Raw genomic sequence first — 12,770 nt, forward strand, 5'->3', positions numbered from 1 at the left:
CTTCATTTATGCCAAGTGAGTGCTTTACCACTCAACTGTGTCCTCAGCTTTTCTACAATCTTCTTATTGATTCTAAAGACCTCTTTACATATTGTAGACATCAGCCCTTTATTTGGATGTGTTTTGTAAATATTCTACACGCCCCCAAGTTGTACATGTATGCATGCCTTCTTCCTTCTCTCCTTCCTTCCATTCTTCTGTCCTTCTTTTCTTCCTTTCTCCCTCCCTCCCTCCCTTTCTCCTTTCCTCCCTCATTCCTTCCCTCCCTTCCTCCTTCCTTTCCTTCTTTCTTGGTCTATATGGTATAGTGGCCCATGCACGCCATATGGAGGCCAGAGGTCAATGTTAGGTGTCTTTCCCTGTAGCTCCTTACTTTGATTTTTGAGATGGCTTCTCTCACTTACCTGTAGTTCACTTTTTCAGATGGACAGACTTCCCAGTAAGCCCAGGGGCTCCATCTGGTTCTGACTCTGACATCTGAGGCCGTGCTACATACACAACCACCAGCCCTGGCTTTTTCTGTGGGAACTGAGGAACTAAACTAAGATCCTCACACAGAGAGCAGGCACTTTATCACCAAGCCTTCTCCCCAGCCTCAGCTTTTAATCTATTAATAAATCTTTAAACATGAGTTTCTAATTTTACTATGGTCACCTCTGTTTGCTTTTCTTTCTTTTCTCCTTTTCTCTCCTTTCCTCCCCTTCCTCACTGTTGCTGTTGCTTTGGTCATTGCCCTCTTTATCTTTCCTTCACAGTTTCTTAGAGGGAAGTCAGAAGTCGCCCACACAATCTTCACAGACACCAGCTTTACCATAACATTTGAATACAGTGGCAACTTCCTGTCCCGAAGCCTCGCCTTTTCTGGTACTTCTGCCCGAGCAACTGTAGGTAATAATCAAAGGACTACCCAGTGCCTCGTTTCCCATGGTCAATGAGTTCATCTCCACGTGCATGGTCAAAGAGGAGAAGAGCGAGCCCAGCCGCAGAGATCCAGCTCTGTGGTCTGTTCCCTGAGTCAGTCAGTATGTGTCTGCTCAGGAAAAACAGTCAGTGCCCGATTGCCTCACATGGGAACTGGCTACAGAGAGAGTGCGGAGGCCGGATGATGAAAGAGTTGCTGAGAGGAGAGGGCTGGAGAAGCAAAGGAAGAAGGCTGTGTGTGTGTGTGTGTGTGTGTGTGTGTGTGTGTGTGTGTGTGTGCTTCTGCTGCTAGGGTAGGAAGAGCACATACCCATGTCTTGGGTAATTGGTGCTACTGCGACAGACTATCTCAGACCCCACCCAGCTTAACTTAACTTATAAACAGCAGGGATTTAACCTGCACACTGCTGGGGCCTGGGGCACTGGTGAGCGATGATTCTACTGTAGGCTTCCTGTTTTGTAGTTGGTGCTTGTCTCAGAGTCTTCGGATGGTGGAAGGGCTGAGGGATCTACCCCCTCCCTTTTATTGTTCTCAGTGTGAATGTGTGCGTGCGTGTTTGTGTCTGTGCCTGTGTGCACGTGGGCACATACGGCACATGGCAGGACATGCCTGGGAAGGTCAGAGGAAAATCACAAATGTGGGTTTTCACTTTGTAGCTTATTTGAGAAAAATTCTTCTCTCCCTGTCTCTATAAAGAATATCTTTCGCTGGGCAGTGGTGGCGCATGACTTTAATCCCAGCACTTGAGAGGCAGAGGCAGGTAGATTTCTGAGTTCGAGGCCAGCCTGGTCTACAGAGTGAGTTCCAGGACAGCCAGGGCTATACAGAGAAACCCTGTCTCGAAAAACCAAAAAAAAAAAAAAAAAAAAAGCAAAAAACCAAAAACCAAAAAACTTTCATCCTTTGAAAATCTGTACATATAAACAATGTGTCTTGATCAGACCCACTCCCAGGTCTTCTTCCCTTCTCTCCCACTTCTACAAGGTACCTCCCAGCATTCCCTTCCTACAGAATGTGCTCTCTTTCTCACTCACTTTTTATACACACACACACACACACTTGCTCACACACACACACACACGATGCACAGTCATATGCACAGACACAGATACACACAGAAACACACACACAGATACACATAGGCACAGATATACATGGACATACACAGACATACACACAGAGATACATACACACAGAGAGAGACACACACAGGCACACATGTACACAGGCACACAGATACATATATACACAGACACATACACACATAGAGATACACACACACACACACAGGCACATACACAAAGATACACACACACACACACACACACACAGAGTTGACTGATCTTGTGCAGATAGCTATCATGGCAGAGAGCTCATAGGTGCAGTGCCATGCTGTGTAGAGATGACAGCACTTCACAGCATACCTCCTTATCTGCTAGCTCTTAGATTCCTTCAACCCCTTCTTTCACAAAGTTCCCTGAGCCTCGGTAGGCAGGGAGTCGCAGGCAGGGAGTCGTTCATGCAGACCTGTCTCACTCAACATTAAGTAATCACTTATTATCAACACTTTGACCAGTTAGGAGTTTTTACGTTAACTCATGACCATAGCAAAGAGAAGTTCCTTTGGCTAAGGTTGTGGGAAGGCAGAATGGATTCATGAGTATAAACATAGTATATATAGGAAGCAATTTTGTAACAGTTCCATTTCAAAAGGCAACAGTATAGTCGATTCTCCTCTTGCGCCTCTGACCTCAGAGCTTTTCGCTAGACTTATAGTACCAGCCATGAATTTCATCCTATGGAGCTGGCTTCAAATCTAACCAGAGAGTTGTTGGTTACCCCATAACCTTCCTCTCACCGTCCTCTGTCCTGCCTGGTCGGATGGTATTGTAGCACGCGGTGTTCGCTCCTGGGTAATACCGCAGATGGATTTTCTTCCCAGTAGCTCCATTGCACTTCGGTCACTGTGACACGTAGGAGGACATTTCCAGCTTGATTTTCAGATGTGTTTCTTTGTCCTTAACTGCTGAATAACCAGACTAGCTGGCCTGAAAGCATCCAGGTATTCCCTCCTATCACCCGATGGGATGCTGGGGGTAAATATGCCCCTTCTATCAGCCCACGGGGTGCTGGGGTTAAATATGCCTTCACTACATCTCCATCTTTTTACATGCTGGGGATTCCAATTCAAATCCTCCTGCTTCCATAGCAAGTCCTTCTACTCAACCAAACTCCTCCCCAGATCCCCTGTAGCCCCTTTCTCAAGGGCGCTATTCTAACTATGGGGGCCCTGCTCCCGGAGGCCTCACCTGCTAATACCACATAGGGGTGAGGATTCTCATTAGGAATTTTGTGTAATGAACAGTCAGACTTGTGCCCCTGAGCCAGAGCCCAGGGTTTGCCCCTGCCAGGGTCTCTTGAAGGAAGCTTCCATTGGGAGAGAAGCTGTACAGTGGTTTTGGATCTAGGAAGAGCTAGGTTCTCAGCCAGGGCAGCAGCTGCTGATGTAGGGCCCCGCCCCCGCCCCCCGCCCCCCATCTCCCCATGCCCAGCTCACCACTACTATCTTATCATAACCCACACTCCTCTTTCTGGTCTGCTTCCTGAACTGTTAAACCCAGAAGGCCCCGTATTATGTGAAGAACCAGTAGGCGAGGAGACCCAGCTCCAGAGTCTAGTTTTCCCAGCAGGGCACAGGGTAGGTAGGGACTTCGTGTCAGTCTCGTAGCAGTGTCCTGCACAGCTCTTTTTTTTTTTTTTTTTTTTTTTTTTTTTTTTTTGAGACAGGGTCTCACTATGTAGCCCTGGCTATCCTGGAACTCACTATGCAGACTACTAGGCTGGTCTCTGCCTCCTGAGTGTTAGGATTAGAGTGTGCACCACCATTTCAGGTCCTGCTCAGCTTTTTTGAGCCTGTCCCCCATTGCATTGCCCTGTGACTTACAGGACCTCCTTTGAGTTGGCTGTGGCTCACACCACTTTCTTGGCCCACATTGACTTCAGTGCCTGGCTATGGATCTTTCTCCCTAAGGATGGGTGATGTGTTTGATTTAGAATTAGCTCCTAGGCTCAGTAGATGGCAAATAAACGGGTAGGTAAGAGTGAAAGGCTGGATGAATGACAGGCTTGCCTGTGGGGACACCCGACTGGCTCCAGAGGAGGGGTTGGCTATCTTTGGAGATTCCTTTCCATGCCCTTCAGGAATCTTTTCTTTCTTTCTTTCTTTCTTTCTTTCTTTCTTTCTTTCTTTCTTTCTTTCTTTCTTTCTTTCTTTCTCTCTCTCTCTCTCTCTCTCTGTCTCTCTTTCTTTCTTTCTTTCTTTCTTTCTTTCTTTCTTTCTTTCTTTCTTTCTTTCTTTCTTTCTTATCTCTCTTTCTTTGCTTCTTTCTTTTTAAGATGTTTGTTTATTTATTTATTTATTTATTTATTTATTTATTTATTTATTTATTTAATACATATGCGTACAGCACCATTGCTCTCTTCAGATACACCAGAAGAGGGCACCAGACCCTATTACAGATGGTTGTGAGCCACCATGTGGTTGCTGGGAATTGCAGTTGGTGCTCTTAACTGCTGAGCCACCTCTCCAGCCCCCCACCCCCCACCCCCCAACACACACACACACACACACACACACACACACACACACACACACACTCACACACACACACACACACACACACACACACACACACACACACACACACACACACACGTAGTGTCCGGGTGATATGCCTGCAGTATCAACACTGTGTGCCTGATGCCAGTGGAGGGCATCAGATCCCCTGGAACTAGAGATACAGATGGTTTGAACAGACTTGTGTGTGCTGAAGTCCCCTGGAAGAGCAGCCATTCCTCTTAACTGCTGAGCCATCTCTCCTGCCGGCATGTGTCTGTTTCCTAAACATCTCCCTGACTTCACCATTGCATCTGGCACCCTGTCCTTGTTCTGTGCCTCCTGGGTACCATAGATTGGTGAGGACAACTGTGTCTTCAATGGCACAGACCCTGGCCTGGAGGCACGAAACACAGGGCTGCTGTTTACAACCAGGGCTATTTATAGAGGATTCATGGCAAAAGAGCTATGTGATTGAATAAACGTGGAAAATTCAGGTTTAAGCAGATTAAACGGTGCTGTTTATGGTGAAGCTGTTCAGGTCCTTAAGTTGTTAGAGTGACCGTCCTGGAAGCTGGGACATACCAGCTGCATGGCCCACACTATGACCACAAAATCACTCTTTTTCGGAACACTTTAGTAGAGTTGGTAAGGGATAATTTTAGACATATTTAAATGATTTATCCTTGAATATGTAATGTATGCCTGAGATTCAATGATTCTTAGTACCAGATTTGGTAGGTTACTGGTCTTAGGCAGTGGTTAGAGAGACCAGTAAGCCTCTGTGTTTTACTACAGCCAGTGGAGAGCCTTGCGGTTCTGGAGTGGCAAACATCTTTAGGGGGCAGGGTGGGAGACAGGGCTCAGTGGGAAAAGTGCTTGCTACACAAGTATGAGTTCAGATCCCCAGGACCCATGTAAAAAGCCATACGTGAAGCAGGGTCCCACTTTAATCTCAGCACTTGGGAGGCAGAGACAGGTGAACCTCTGAGTCTGAGGCCAGCCTGGTTTATAGAGTAAGTTACAGGATAGCCAGGGATATGCAGAGAAACTCTATCTTGGTGGTTGGGGGGTGGGGGTGCGGGGTTGGGAGACATACATGGTCACAAGTATCTATAATGTATCTTTAATTCATGGGGGGGATACAAACCTCTGGCTTTCACACATGTACACATACACATGAACATGTACATATGCATACAGTACAGTACAGTACACACACACACACACACACACACACACACACACAGAGAGAGAGAGAGAGAGAGAGAGAGAGAGAGAGAGAGAGAGAGAGAGAGAAACAGACAGAGACTAGCTTCTTGAGGCTGTGACCCTCAGAGCTGCTTGTTTGCAGGAAGAAAAGTCTGGGTCAATCCTCTAGGAGAGGAGGCACCCCAGAAGCCCCAGTTCATTCTCACTTCTCAGTGGAACAGACTTTCCCTGGGGTGGGTGGAGTGTGCAATGAAGGAGAAATGAATGGGTTTATTAGCTATCTGCTCTTGCATAGCAAATAACTCCCTAAGCTTAGCAGCTTAAAACAACAATGTCCACGCTCTCACCTGGTTCTTGAGAATCTGGAATCTTGGCAGTGCTGAGCTGGTGGGCTGGCTCAGCATCTCTCCCACACAGATGGAGTCAAGTTCTCAGTGAGGCACCAGGCATCTGGAGGTTGACATGTGCCTGAGGGGCTGCCTCCAAGTTTACCCTGTGGGTCTGGGCTGCTCTCAGATGCCACAAGCACATCTACATGGGACAGCAGAGTGTCTTCATGACATGGCAACCCGTGGCCTCCACAGCGAATGATCCAAAAAACAAACAAGGGGAGACTACACCACCCCTGCTTGAGCCAGTTTTACAAACTATCACATAGGCGGTTTTGCTACATTCTTTTGGTTTTGAGTTGTTTTACATTGTAGTATTTATGAAGGATAGTCAGCTCTTCATACTAGTGGGTTCCACCTCTGTGGTGGGTCACCTTCATTGTCAACTCGCCAGGATGTGATCCTATAAGAGCTTTCCAAGAAGTATAACGGGGGGGGGGGGGGAGACCCATCCGGAACGTGGGCAGCTCCACCCTATAAGCTGAGCTTCCAGTCTGCATCAAAAGGGAAAGTCAGCTGAGCCTCAGATTCATCTGCCTCTGCTTCCTGACTGTGGACAAAGCATAACCAGCCACTTCACACCCCTGCTTGCATTTCTACCATGATGGACTGCATCTCAAAGGTGAGCCAAAAGAAAACTTCCTTCTGTAATTTGCTTTTGGAAGGCATTTTATCACAACCATAAGAAAAGTAACTAGAGGGGCTCAGCGGTTAAGAGCACCGACTGCTCTTCCAAAGGTCCTCAGTTCAAGTCCCAGCAACCACATGGTGGCTCACAACCATCCGTAATGAGAACTGACTCCCTCTTCTGGAGTGTCTGAAATGTACTTACATTTAATAAACAAACAAACAAACAAATGAAAAGAAAAGTAACTAACATACTATCCATGGATCCAACCAACCATGGATAGAAAATATTCAGGAAAAAAAGGCTATGTATATTCCAAATACACATTGATCTTTTCTTGTCTATGGAGGTGATATACAGCATCGAGTATTCATGGAGCATTGGTGTTAGGAACTGCACATAACCAGAGATGATTTAAAGTCTACAAGTGGACTGTGCAGGCTCTATGTAAGCATTGTGGAAAACACTAGGCCGCTTTATACAAAGGTCTTGAACATCTGTGGATGCTAGAACATCTTCTTGCAAAGATGGTGGTACTGTGGTTTGGATGGGTTTGTCCAACAAGCTGTTGGAGGCTTGACCCCATTATTATGGTGCTGAGGTGGTGGGACCTTTAAGAGGTGGAGCCTAATGGGAGGCGTTGCATCACCAGGGACTTGATTTTGCAAGGGATTAGTTCTGGTCTCCAGGGAGCCTGGAAGAGATGTATAGAGCAAGGAAGGCTTCTCCAGTGTCTCCCAATGTGATACTTTCCTCAGATCTGGCTCTTTCTGTTTCTCTGTTGTGCTGTGACACAGCCAAGGCCTCACCTGAGTTGGATCCGAAGGATCAGGATCTGCCTAATCTTGGATGCTCAACCTCCTAACCGCCGAGCAAAAGAAAACGATCTTTCTTTTATTTCAGGAGACTCTGTGTGTGTGTGCTTCTGTGTGTGTGTGTGTGTGTGTGTGTGCTTCTGTGTGTGTGTGTGCTTCTGTGTGTGTGTGTGCTTCTGTGTGTGTCTCTGTGTGTCTGCCTGCCTGCCACAATTGTGTATGTGCTCTTGGAGGTCAGAAAAGGATGTTGAGTCTCCTGGAACTCAGGTCCTCTGGGACTGCAGTTATCACTCTAAATGGCTGAAACAGCTTTCTAGTCCCAAACTATTTAACATATACAGGTGGTGATATTACAGGGTTCCCAGGAACATCTTGACCGAGTTCCCCGCTTCCACGACACCACGGTGGCAGGTGCCGAACATCTCCTGGTCACCTGTGATGTATCAAATCCACAAATATCTCTGGAGAAACACCTCTGAAGGTTTGTTTGTTTGTTTTTCCCATTCCTCACGAAAGAAGCTGTTGAGTACCCAGGTAGAGTACATGGTACTGGGAATAAAAGAAGACATTGTGATCTGATCCCTGTCTTCCGGGCACTTACAGACCCTGCATGAGCATCCACTGGGGGAATCTCAGACACTAGTAATGGATATTCCACACTGTCAATATTGTGCATTCTTGTTGCTGGAAGTGAGTCACTCCATGTAGCTCAAACTCAGAGAACAGATTGACCACATGAGTTACAAAGAACTTGTGACCCTGCTTAAGAACTACCACAGGGAAATAGAGGTCTTGGTTGGGTTCAGCTAACCGCTGGTTGATCCTGATCTTAGGTGAACCTCTCTCGTTCAGTCTCTCTAACATGACCTGGAATGACATTCTGTGCTATTGTATGCCACCATAGGGCACTGGCGCTGGAATGGATTCTAGCCATACCATTCCATGTCTCTGAGCCTCAGTTTCCCTGTGTGTAGCATTACCTACCTCCTAGCAATATGGCACAGTGAATGATGATCTGTAAACTCAGCAAGTGCAGAGGCGTCTGTTTATTGGAGAAGGCAAGAGTGTTAAGGAGGCTCTTGGTGGTCACTGAAATTGAAGAACAGGCTGAAAGAAGGGATTTGTCCCCTTCACACAAAAGCTCTTTCAACTCCATAGAAAATTGCCTCAGCTTTAGTTATTTTCACTGGGTAAGAAACCTTCTGTGAATATAACTAAGCATTTGGATTCATAGGAAGAATCCAGCTACTCCTAGGATTGAACTATGACTCCAGAATGAAGTCAAGCACTCTTCTGCCTTGACCAATATTAGTCCATGTGCAAGCTATCAGAGGGAGAGCCTCTATGCAGGGCTGCAACATGGTAGAAGGTTCTGACACCATGTCTCTGTCAGTCTGGGAGATAGCCCAGGTATAACCTTCCAACAGGGGACAGAAGATCAAAGCTCAAAGGCTAGCTTGCTATTGGACCCTAGCAGAACCAACTTAGATCCAGGAAATGACATTAGCTCAATGTGATACCAGCTTAGAGCTGACAACATAGGATCAGGGGTGTGACAGGCATACCTATTTCTTAGTTACTCCTCCCATGGGAGGACAGGGACTCCCACTCCCATCCCATCCTTTCCAGATAGAGGCCCTTGCATGCAGGCCACATTCCCAGAATACCTCTGTACCAGCTGGGTGGATGGATGACTGGGAGGAGCCGTGTGTGCTTTCCCGCATCTAGATCTCTGCAGACCTCAGTGTGAGTTGGTCAGATGGAGGATTCAGACCTGATCTCCCACATCGGAGGACAGAGTGGGATCCTTGCTGTGGAGTTAACTACTGCTGTGGAACCGGCCTTGCAGACAGAGTGGCATGATTAAAATGAATCTGTCACAGTGAGCAAGGGTCTGGGAGACAACAGGGATCAACCACGCTGTTTTCACTTGGGGTCTGACCTGGTTAGAGTTGGATGGTGCCTGAGCCCTGGCAATCTCAGATGCATTTTTTCGCATATCTAGCTCCTGTGCAGAGACAGCTTAGACATTCAGGGCTTCTAGGTGTCCCCCTCTGCTTCTCCCTCCCTAGGGTCTTCTCTCCACTATGAACAACCTTCTTCTGGACATTTGAAGCTCCTAAGGGAGGGTCCTAAGAGAGGCAGGCAGAAGCAAGCATGAGAAGAACTTGGAATTTGCTGAGTGTCATCACCGAGTCTCAAATCAAGGATGGCCATTATGATTCGGCCTTTAGGATTGAATATAAGGGAGGGAAAAGCAGGGCTTCTTCTTTCCAGTCCTTACCTGAGCATTGCAGGGCATTAACACAATTGCCTGCTTCTGTTGCCTGCAGGGCCAACAGGGATAGTAGCAAGCAGCGGAAACTGTCCCTGAAGCCAAATGGAGCCTTCCCTTGGTCACCGTGGCTTTTTGGATCACCACATTTTCCTAGTTTTTCTACAAATCAATTTTCTTCAAGGAGAAGCGTTTGAATTTTTAGCTGGTACAAACAAACAAACAAACAAACAAACCAACCAACCAACCACCACCAGCCACTGCAGAGGCTACGGAAGCTCACTCAGTCTAAGGTAGCCAGCTTGTGCCTCCGGCGGCCCGGGAAGGTCACTATGGGATAGGAAAAGAGTTCACAAAAGTACCGCCTTGCTGCCCTGAGGTAGTAGGGGAGGGATGAGGAAGAGAGGTCTTCATAGAAGAGGAGGCCAGGGGTTGGAGAGATGGCTCAGTGGTTAAGAGCACTGACTGCTCTTCCAAAGGTCTTGAGTTCAAATCCCAGCCCAGCAACCACATCGTGGCTTACAACCATCTGTAATGAGATCTGATGCCCTCTTCTGGTGTGTCTGAAGACAGCTGCAGTGTACTTACATAAAATAATAAATAAATCTTAAAAAAAAAAAAAGAAGAAGAAGAGGCGGCCATGTGTTGCCTGAAAGACCTTCCATTCACACTGGGTGGTTTTTGGAGGGTGTGGCAGGGTGGTGGGGCTGCAGAGAAGCAGCTACCAACATCCACGGTCTCCAGTGTTCTGCCCATGTGCTGTCTGTCCACTCCCTCAGCAGAACATGCCTTCAAGGAAGACCCCAAGCTCAGCACTGTGGCAGAGCCCCTCCCCTCCACCCACTGAGCTTTGCTTTATAGGGAGCAAAGGCCTCTGGAGCCCAAGGAGAGAGCTCTCATATCCCCATCTCCAGTACCAGCTGGCAGCTGTGACAGGATTCCCAGGCGATGACCTCACAAACCTGTGCACTGTCATTACAATTGCCAGCACTGCCAGCCGGGAGCAGCAGAGCCCCCACTTCAGTGTGACCTACTTCTTCTGGCTCTGAAATCACACTCTGAGATTGCTGCCTCCTTCACTCCAAAGAATGCACACACACGTTTGTAGGGAGAGCACATTAAAGAGTCTCCGCCCCTCACATCCCACTGAAAGCAAAATCACACTGCAAGCAACTATAGCTAAGTGTGGGGGTTGGAGAGAAGGAGTAATGACTGTCATGGAGGCAGGGATTGCTCTCTGGGGTGTGGACAGACGCCCAGTGCCAAGCAAGGAATGAGGGTGTGGCCGCACTACTCAGCTAGTCCCTCAGACAAGGGGCTCAAAAGAGCATCATAGCACATGTTGGTTAGGATTCTCTATAGGCACAGAGCCCCAATTGGGTGAGTACGTATTATGCAGCCATTGATTAGATTGGCTTATATGATAGACACAGCCCAGCAATGGCTGTCTGCATGCTACCAAGGCTGAAAACACATTTACTGCTTATTAGTCCAATTGGCTACCTCAGCAGCCCCAATCTAATCTAGTGCTAAAGGTCTGAGGAATCCAGGAGAGTCTGGTGTTCTGTCCATGGAAGATGGGCTCCAAGGTCAGCAGCAAAATAGGAAGGACACATTTACTAGCCAGAAGCAAAGGCAATCTGGGAGTGGTGAGATAGGCCTTTTCTGTGAGTTTGAGGACAGCATAATCTACATACAGGGTGTGTGTGTGTGTGTGTGTGTGTGTGTGTGTGTGTGTGTGTGTGTGTGTGTGCAAAGGCAAGCAGGCAGGTGACTTTCTCTGACCTCTTTCTGTCTGGGTTACTGCTGCTGACAGGAACTGTCCACTTGGGGTAGAGCCTTCTCTCAGTTGACTCTTTCTGGTAGATCTTACAGACCTGCCCAGAGGTCTGTCTCTTAGTTAACTCTAGAGCCAATCATGTTGATAACCAGGATCCACACAGTGAGAGTCCAAACCATGTAATCTCACATTTCCTGTTGCAACTTTCTAGTTTCAACACTCCCAACAGAGATGGGCTCTGTAAAAGGTTGTGGACAGATCCTAATTCAGGCTGGCCACAGGTGTCATAAGGGAGGATGCTTGAGCTTGAATATGAACTTGAATTTCCCCCAGAGGCCTGGTGTGGAAGGTGTCCTTCCTACCCACGTGGTGCCTTTGAGAGTTGGCGGACCTTTAAGAGGTGGGGCCTCGGAAGAGTTCTGTTACTTACTCTCTGGGGGCATTGAAAGGAAGTGGGACCCGCCCCTTTTTTCTTCCTTTCTGTGGGCCCTGAGGTAAAAGGGATACTTGCCCCACCCTTCCACCTTGATGTCCTGATAGAGGCCCAGAGCAAAGGGCTGGCTGACCACCTCCCCAAATGAGCCACAATGACATATTTCCCCCTGTATATATCGATGTATTGCAGAGATTTGTCACAGGAATAGAAACCTGGCTGACAAAGGAAGGTTAGACACATGGGAAAAGACCTGCAGAACACATGCACAGAGGACAGATCATGTGACCAGGTAACAAGTGGGCAGCTGTCTGCAGGCCAAGGAGAGTGGCCTCCCAGGAGCCAGACTTGTCAACACCATGGTCTCAAATTTCCACTCCCTAGAACTGTAAGAAAGTAAATTTCGGTTATTTACACTGCCCAGTAAGTGGCATTTTGTTACGGGAGCTCTAGAAAACCAATACATACACCAACACATTTTGATTTTTTTTTTTTTTTAAATTTACTGGGTAGGATAAGTCAGCTGATTTCCATTGCTGCTGCTGGTGCCGGGAAGTGCAGAGCCAAATGATCAGTTGGAGTGACCACAGTGCCTGGAGTGAGTCCACATTTGGGGAATATGATACCAGATCAGTATAGGAGTGAGGGAGTGGTAAGTGAGGGGCGTGGAGAGTGGGGGTGTGGAGAGGGAGGGGTAGGA

At 47.5% G+C, this 12,770-nt stretch overlaps 1 long non-coding RNA gene across 3 annotated transcripts in view; it reads left to right on the forward strand.

The window, feature by feature from the left end:
* Window positions 1-10,516, forward strand: part of Gm32633 (predicted gene, 32633) — a 34,575-nt gene extending 24,059 nt beyond the window's left edge. For 2 of the 3 annotated variants that reach the window (NR_169110.1, NR_169111.1), the window contains exons 4-5: window positions 7,939-8,063; window positions 9,916-10,516. This is a non-coding gene — a long non-coding RNA (predicted gene, 32633). Of the gene's footprint in view, window positions 1-755; window positions 889-7,938; window positions 8,064-9,915 lie in introns of all 3 variants that reach the window. The other variant, NR_169109.1, reaches the window with a different exon arrangement.
* The last annotated feature ends 2,254 nt before the right edge of the window (window positions 10,517-12,770 follow it).

Source organism: Mus musculus, chromosome 7 (assembly GCF_000001635.26).
Source record: "Mus musculus strain C57BL/6J chromosome 7, GRCm38.p6 C57BL/6J".
Taxonomy (NCBI): Eukaryota; Metazoa; Chordata; class Mammalia; order Rodentia; family Muridae; genus Mus; species Mus musculus.